This window comes from Cebus imitator, unplaced genomic scaffold (assembly GCF_001604975.1).
Source record: "Cebus imitator isolate Cc_AM_T3 unplaced genomic scaffold, Cebus_imitator-1.0 Scaffold370, whole genome shotgun sequence".
Lineage (NCBI taxonomy): Eukaryota > Metazoa > Chordata > Mammalia > Primates > Cebidae > Cebus > Cebus imitator.
The window spans coordinates 1,352,900-1,359,989 of record NW_016107685.1 but is presented as its reverse complement, the minus strand read 5'-3'; the positions used below and the strand labels follow the sequence as shown (position 1 = coordinate 1,359,989).

Below are 7,090 nucleotides of genomic sequence, written 5' to 3'. Positions count from 1 at the left end.
GTGTTCTCATTGTTCAACACCCCCCTATGAGTGAGAACATGCGGTGTTTGATCTTCTGCTCTTCTGTCAGTTTGCTGAGAATGATGGTTTCCAGGAAGATGCTGCTTCTGGACAAGACAGGCTGCTGCTTTCACCAGGGATCAGCAATTTCAGACACCAAAGAATAGAGGCAAGGAGAGAGGCAATCACTGAAAAGGGTTCCAATTAAACCAATAACTTCTATGTTTCCATCTGGAAGAGGCATAAGAGTAACAGTTATATCCTATATGAAGTACTTGGCAGATTAAAAATTATTTCAAACCCAATCTCATTTAGTCCTCATAAAATTCTGCTAGTTAAATATGTTTCTTCACTTTCAAAAAATTCTGAGAATCAGAGTGATTCAATGACTTACTGTGTTAATAAGGTTATAACTTCACATTTTTGGTTAACACAATAAAACATGATTTGTTGTTCACACAGAGAAGAAAATGATGTTGTTGCTAGTTGAATTGTGCTACTGATTGGCTCTCCTCCAAGTATTGACTTGGGATTCCAAACTCTTTCTACTTGAAATGCTGCTATTTTCAGCATGTTTTCTCTGATGTCATCATGAACAAGAAAGAGCACAGGCAAAAGTTATACTGCCTATTTAACTACCTCAGTGTGGAAGGGACACACTTCACTTCTGCCCACATTTTTTAGCCATGCTAGTTATGTGGTCCCATCTAGAAAAGAAGATTTATTATTATTATTTTTTTTTTTTGAGATGGTGTCTTACTCTGTCGCCCAGGCTGGAGTGCAGTGGCATGATCTGGGCTCACTGCAACCACCACCTCCTGGGTTCATGCAATTCTCCCACCTCAGCCTCCTGAGTAGCTGAGATTACAGGTTCATGCCACCATACCCGGTGAATTTTTGTGTTTTTAGCAGAGACGGGGTTTCACCGTGTTGGTCAGGATGGTCTTGAACTCCTCACCTTGTGATCTGCCTGCCTCGGCCTCCCAAAGTGCTGGGATTAGAGGCTTAAGCCACCACGCCTGGCCTATTATTTTTTAAATGTATCACTAGCTTGTTAGCTGCTTCCCAGGAAGAGCTCTCTCCTATAGAAGGAGCAGAATTGCTTAAATGTTACTGCATCATGGCCTAATTGATTGCTGGAGGTCATGTGAATGAGTTTACACCTGGGAATGTAATTGGTAATTAAGAGGACTATGCATTCTCTAGACTGTCTCACCCATCTTATCGCTGGAAGTAAGTAACAAAAATGGAGGAATAACAATATAGATGCAGAATTTTATTTGCAAGTGGGGAGATAATATGATAACAGAAATTGAAAAAAAATGATTATCTGTGCTATGCAATAGAAAAATAGTTGGTATACCTGCAGCATGTCAGAACAGACCAGCTGCGTCCAAAGCTTGTAGCTCTAGCAGAAGAGATGTTAGAAAATACAGTGTTGGTAATATGCATTGGCAACATTTAGTGAGGTAGCCAAATGGAAAGAATTGCAAAGAAAAAAATGGAATAATTGGACATTTTGCAAGAGAAAAAGAGTGAGACTGGAGAGCATTTTAGTTTACTATTGCTGCTGCAACGAATTACCACAAACTTCGTGGCCTAAAGTGACAAATTTTTTAATCTTCCAGTTCTGGGTGTCAGAGTCTGAAATGGGTTTCACCAGGCTAAAATCAAGGTGTCAGCAAAGCTGCAGTCCTTTGTGAGGGCTCTGGGGAGAATCTGTTTCCTTACTTTTTCCAACTTCTAGAGGCTGGTCCACATTTCTTGGCTAATGGCTCCATTTCATCTTAAAAGATGACAATAGCCAGTTGAGTCTTTTCCAATCAATTGTCCCAATATTGACTCTTCTGCCTTTCATTTTCAAGAATGATTATAAATGAAATTGTGATTAAATTGTCTCCACCCACAGAATCATGTGTCCTTTGTTAAAGTCTGCTGATGAACAATTTGAATTCTATGTAACCTTAATTCCCTTCTGCCATTATAACCTAACATAAGCCCAGGTTCCAAGGATGAGGTCACAGATTCTCGGGTGTAAAGAGAGGGCATTATTCTGCCAACCACAGAAGGTTACAAAATAATAATAACAATAATAAACTCAGAGACTTGCAGAGACGCAAAAGTGAACTTCTCTTCCAAACTCCAAACAAAAATAGGTGGTGATATGCTTTGGCTGTGTCCCCACCCAAATCTCACCTTGAATTGTAGCTCGCACAATTCCCACGTGTTGTGGGAAGGACCCAGTGGGAAGTAACTGAATTATGGGGAAAGGTCTTTCCCATGCTGTTCTCATGACAGTGAATAAGTCTCAAGAAATCTGATGGTTTTATAAAGGCCAGTTCCCCTATGCATGCTCTCTTGCCTTTCACCTTCTGTCATAATTGGGAGACATCCCCAGCCACGTGGAACTGTGAGTCCATTTAACTTCATTTTCTTTATAAATGACCCAGTCTCAGGTATGCCTTTATCAGCAGCATGAAAATGGACTAATACAGGTGGTTTTTAAAGCCTTCACCAATATCTTCCCAGAAAATATTTTTATTAACTTAAGCGCTTAAGGATAAAGATTCTGTTATGGGTGTGGTATCCAGTAAGCATCTCAGATGGATAGAGCATCTAGAGCAACGGAGAACAAAGGTCAAATTAAAGATGGAACCATCACACTAAAGCATTATATTTCCAAGTGAGTCTCCAGGATGTTCAGGGAAATGCACATGAGAGTGATAAAGGGAAAAATAGAAAACTTGATAATTATGTCTTTAAAAGACTTTGGAGTATACCTACTGGCACATAAGTGGAACCAAATAGATGAGAAGCCTACTAGGTCTTAATAACATACATGTTATTGCCAAAGAAACCTAGAGCTCAGCTAAAAAAGCCTTTGACTATTTAAGAACTAATATAACTCTTACATCTCAATCTTTCAGCACTGGGAAGTGAACTGAGAAGGCTGTGCTGTCCCAAGAAAACAGTAACCCCCAATACCCCTTTTATTATTTTTTTAACTCTTTTTTAGAGATGGGATCTCACTCTGTCACCCAGCTGGAGTCAGTGGTGGAACCACAGTTCACTGCAGCCAGGACCTCGTGAGCTCAAGCAATCCTCCTATTTCAACCTCCTGAGTAGCTGGAACTATAGGTGCATGCAACCACACCTGGCTCACAATGCCCATATCAGATGTAGCCCAGGAAGAAAAAAAAAAGAAGCTTCCAAAAAGACATTGATGTATGAACAAGAGAGTGCCTCCTAAAGGGTGTAATTAAGAAAATCCTCTAAAACCGAAGGTATGGAGCCTTCCCAATGCCTTTCCAGTAGAGATATCAAAATTGCTACATTTTTTTTTAAGGTTTAAATTTTTTGTAGAGAGACGTCTCACTATGTTGCCCAAGCTGGTCTCAAATTCCTAGCCTCCAGTGATCCTCCTGCCTCAACCTCCCAAAGTGCTGTGATTACAGGCATGAGCCATCGTGCCCAGCCAAACATTGCTGTGAATTATTGTGTGTTTCATATTTTTTGCCTTTCCAAATGGCTGCTAGATGTCCCTATTACATCATCATGTATTTTATAAGGGGGTGAGGAGCAGACAGATAAATTCCCTTTTAAATCACAGGTTTCTAGACCAGTAAGAGCCCTAAACAAAGTTGATGGAAAGGTTCTCATGTATCACCTGAAGATCTACATTCTGAGCTGGATGGAGGGCTTGGGTGACACTTTGGAGTCTCTCCTGTGGAGAGAATTTGAGTGTGGTCTCTACATTGGGAAAGGGAACAAATAAATATTAAGTAACCAAAAGTACAGATGGTGACAGAGACAATTAATACTGAAAATCCATGAATGCTCTTATATTTCTCAGCTTTCCCTGCAGTTGAATTGGGGCCACGAGGCCACATGCTCATCAGTGTATATTAAAGTGATGAATTACTTAAGACCAAGGCAATTAATAATTGTTGTGCCTCATGCTTCTCTCTCTTTTCTGGCTTTAGCAACTCTGAAAACTGTATGTTGACATAATATCACAGGATGGAGGGATATCCAGGATTCCTGAGCCACTAAACAGATAATAGATCCTATTGACACACACACTACACTTTAAATGACAGAGGAATTAACTTTGTTTTGATAATTCACTGAAATTTTATGATGCGTTACTGTAGCATAGCCTAAGCTACCCTTTCTAATACAGGCATGTTTATTTTGAGATACCTGCTAGATATACAGCTGGAGACATCAAAGAAATAGTTGACTATACAAATGTGGATCTCAAGGGAAAAGACTGAGCTTAAGGCAACAGTTTATAAGTCATCATAATTTATAAATGGAAATTAAAGCTATTCAGAATTAGCTCTGATTAGATTTTTTAAAGGTACAAACAGATAAGAGGAACTAGAATCACAGAATATTAGCTTGCTTCATTTTTCTAACATCTGAATATATGACATATCATTTTTCCTATTATCAATGTGGCCCCATAACTTGTTCTTTGTTCCTGTGAGCTCAGATCCTGAATTGTCTGTGGGTAATGCCTGTGTCAGTGTCACCTGGCCTATTTCCTGGATGGGTAAAAGGATGTTTTTTTATTTTTTTATTTTTGTGAGACAGAGTCTCAATCCATGGCCCAGAGCTTGAGTGCAATAGTGCAATCTTGGCTCACTGCAACCTCTGCCTCCCAGGTTCAAGTGATTCTCCTGCTTCAGCCTCCTGAGTAGCTGAGATTACAGGCACCTGCCACCACACCTGGCTTACTTTGTATTTTTAGTAGAGATGGGGTTTCGTCATGTTGGTCAGTCTAGTCTTGAACTCTTGACCTCAGGTGATCCACCCACCCTGGCCTCCCAAAGGATTTTAAAATATAATAATGGTGATGATTCCTTACATATAAAATATAATCAGTGCAAACCTTCATCTTTTTCAACAGCTTAGTGGGGTTCTTCCCCCGCACATTTCTTTTGAGATAGAATCTTGCTCTGTCACCCAGGCTGGACTGCAGTGGCGCTATCCCAGCTCACTGCAACACCTGCCTTCCAGATTCAAATGATTCTCCTGCCTCAGCCACCCAAGTAGCTGGCATTACAGCCATGCGCCACCATACCTGACTAATTTTTTTTTTCTAGTTTTAGTAGAGATGGGGTTTCTCTATGTTGGCCAGGCTTGTCTCGAGCTCCTAGCCTCAAATGACCCACCTGCCTTAGCCTCCCAAAGTGCTGGGATTACAGGCATGAGCCACCATTCTGGGCTGCTTCATGTTTTTAAAAGCATTTTTAAAATATTTATTACCCAGTTGATTTCTACAACAAACTTGTGATAATGACAGCAATGATGTTGGAGATGATGATGATCATGACACAGCCTTGGAAGGTAAGCAGGAGGAGGCAGCAGAACCTCTGAAAATATTGAAACTCTCATGTAACCTAAGACATCTTATGCAACAAACTTCAAGTTAAAATTATAGCTAACATTGAAATTCCACATAATGCTGGGCAATATGCCAAGTAGTTTACATATTTAATATAATCTTTACAAAAACTCTAGAGCATACATATAAGCAGTTCAACTTTACAGGTTAAAATTAAATTTTCAAAAGATGGGAACCTCTCCATGATTTTCCAAAATCAGGATGTAAGGGAGCCAGGATTTGAATCCAAGTATAATTTATTCCAAAGTCCATGTGCTTTCTTCTACAACACACCATAGTGCCTAAACTTGGGAATTTGCTTGGCAAGTTCTCTTTTCCCCTACTGGTAAGAGAAAACTATAAAAGGACCATGAACTATCTCAAGACTTCCCCACAGCAGATAACATGTGAGCCATACCATCCCTGATTTGCTTGGTCTTTGCTCCATAGATGATGGGGTTAAGCATGGGGGGAACTAACACATAGAGATTTGCCAGAAGTATGTGGACACGATGGGGGATATTCTTTCCAAAGCGGTGAGTCAGGAAAGTAAAAAAAGACGGGATGAAGAAGAGGAGAATAACTCCAATGTGAGAACCACAGGTGTTGAGAGCTTTGTGCCGGGCATCCTGGGAAGGAAGTCTAAACACAGCTTGGAGGATCAAAGTGTAGGAAACACCAATAAGTGCAACATCTACCAAAACCGATGCCATTGGCACTGAAAAGCCATAGCAGATATTGACAGTTATGTCAGCACAAGCCAATCGGGCCACCCCAATGTGCTCGCAGTATGAGTGGGGGATGACATTGGTCCGACAGTATGGCAGCCTCTTCAACAGGAATATGATAGGAAAAATTGTCCCAATGCTTCGTCCCCAGATGGCCAAGGTCATTTTTCCAATTACCATAGGAGTTAAGATGGTAGTGTATCTCAAGGGAGCACAAATGGCCACATAACAGTCAAATGCCATGGCCAGCAGGATTCCTGACTCAGCCACAAAGGCAACATGAATGAAAAACATCTGAGTAACGCAGGCATCAAAGGCTATCTCCCTAGCATGGACCCAGAAGATAGCCAAGGCCTTGGGCACAGTGGTGGTGGACAGCAGGATGTCAGTGCCAGCCAGCATGGATAAGAAGACATACATGGGTTCATGGAGGGTGCGTTCACTGAGGACAACAAGGATGGGGGCGCCATTTCCCAAGACTGCAGTGAGGTACATAAGGCAGAAAGGAATGGAAAGCCAGGTGTGCTATTGCTCCAGTCCTGGGATACCAAGGAGAATGAACAGAGTGGGATGGAAGGTGGTGAGATTAGTACCAAACATGCCTTCTTTCAGAGTCTCTCTATGAAAACTAAAGAACAGGAATGTCGGTAAGCAGAGCCAGTTACAATTTCCATGATTAGTTGAACATTAGACCATGCAATCAATCACTAATGCCTTGACTGAGAGTATATAATGTTATTCTTCCACTTCTCACATTATCATTGTAGATACAAATATAAACACAGGTTTCTGATCACATCTCAGCAATATCTAGAACCTATACATACCTCCCCATTCTCATTGGCATGTTGCTGCTCAGGCTTTGATCATCATTCACCTGTTCTGCTGCAACAGTGTCCTAAACTAATCTGGTCTCCCTGTCTCCCAGCTTCCCAACCTCAACTCCTTCACATTCGTCAGCTATGTTGCA

The 7,090-nt window shown here is 41.0% G+C and overlaps 1 pseudogene across 1 annotated transcript; it reads right to left on the bottom strand.

The window, feature by feature from the left end:
- Window positions 1–5,249: 5,249 nt before the first annotated feature.
- Window positions 5,250–6,852, bottom strand: LOC108288348 (annotated as a pseudogene). The gene has a single exon (XR_001818682.2). The product of XR_001818682.2 is annotated as an olfactory receptor 52B2-like (transcript).
- Window positions 6,853–7,090: the final 238 nt, after the last annotated feature.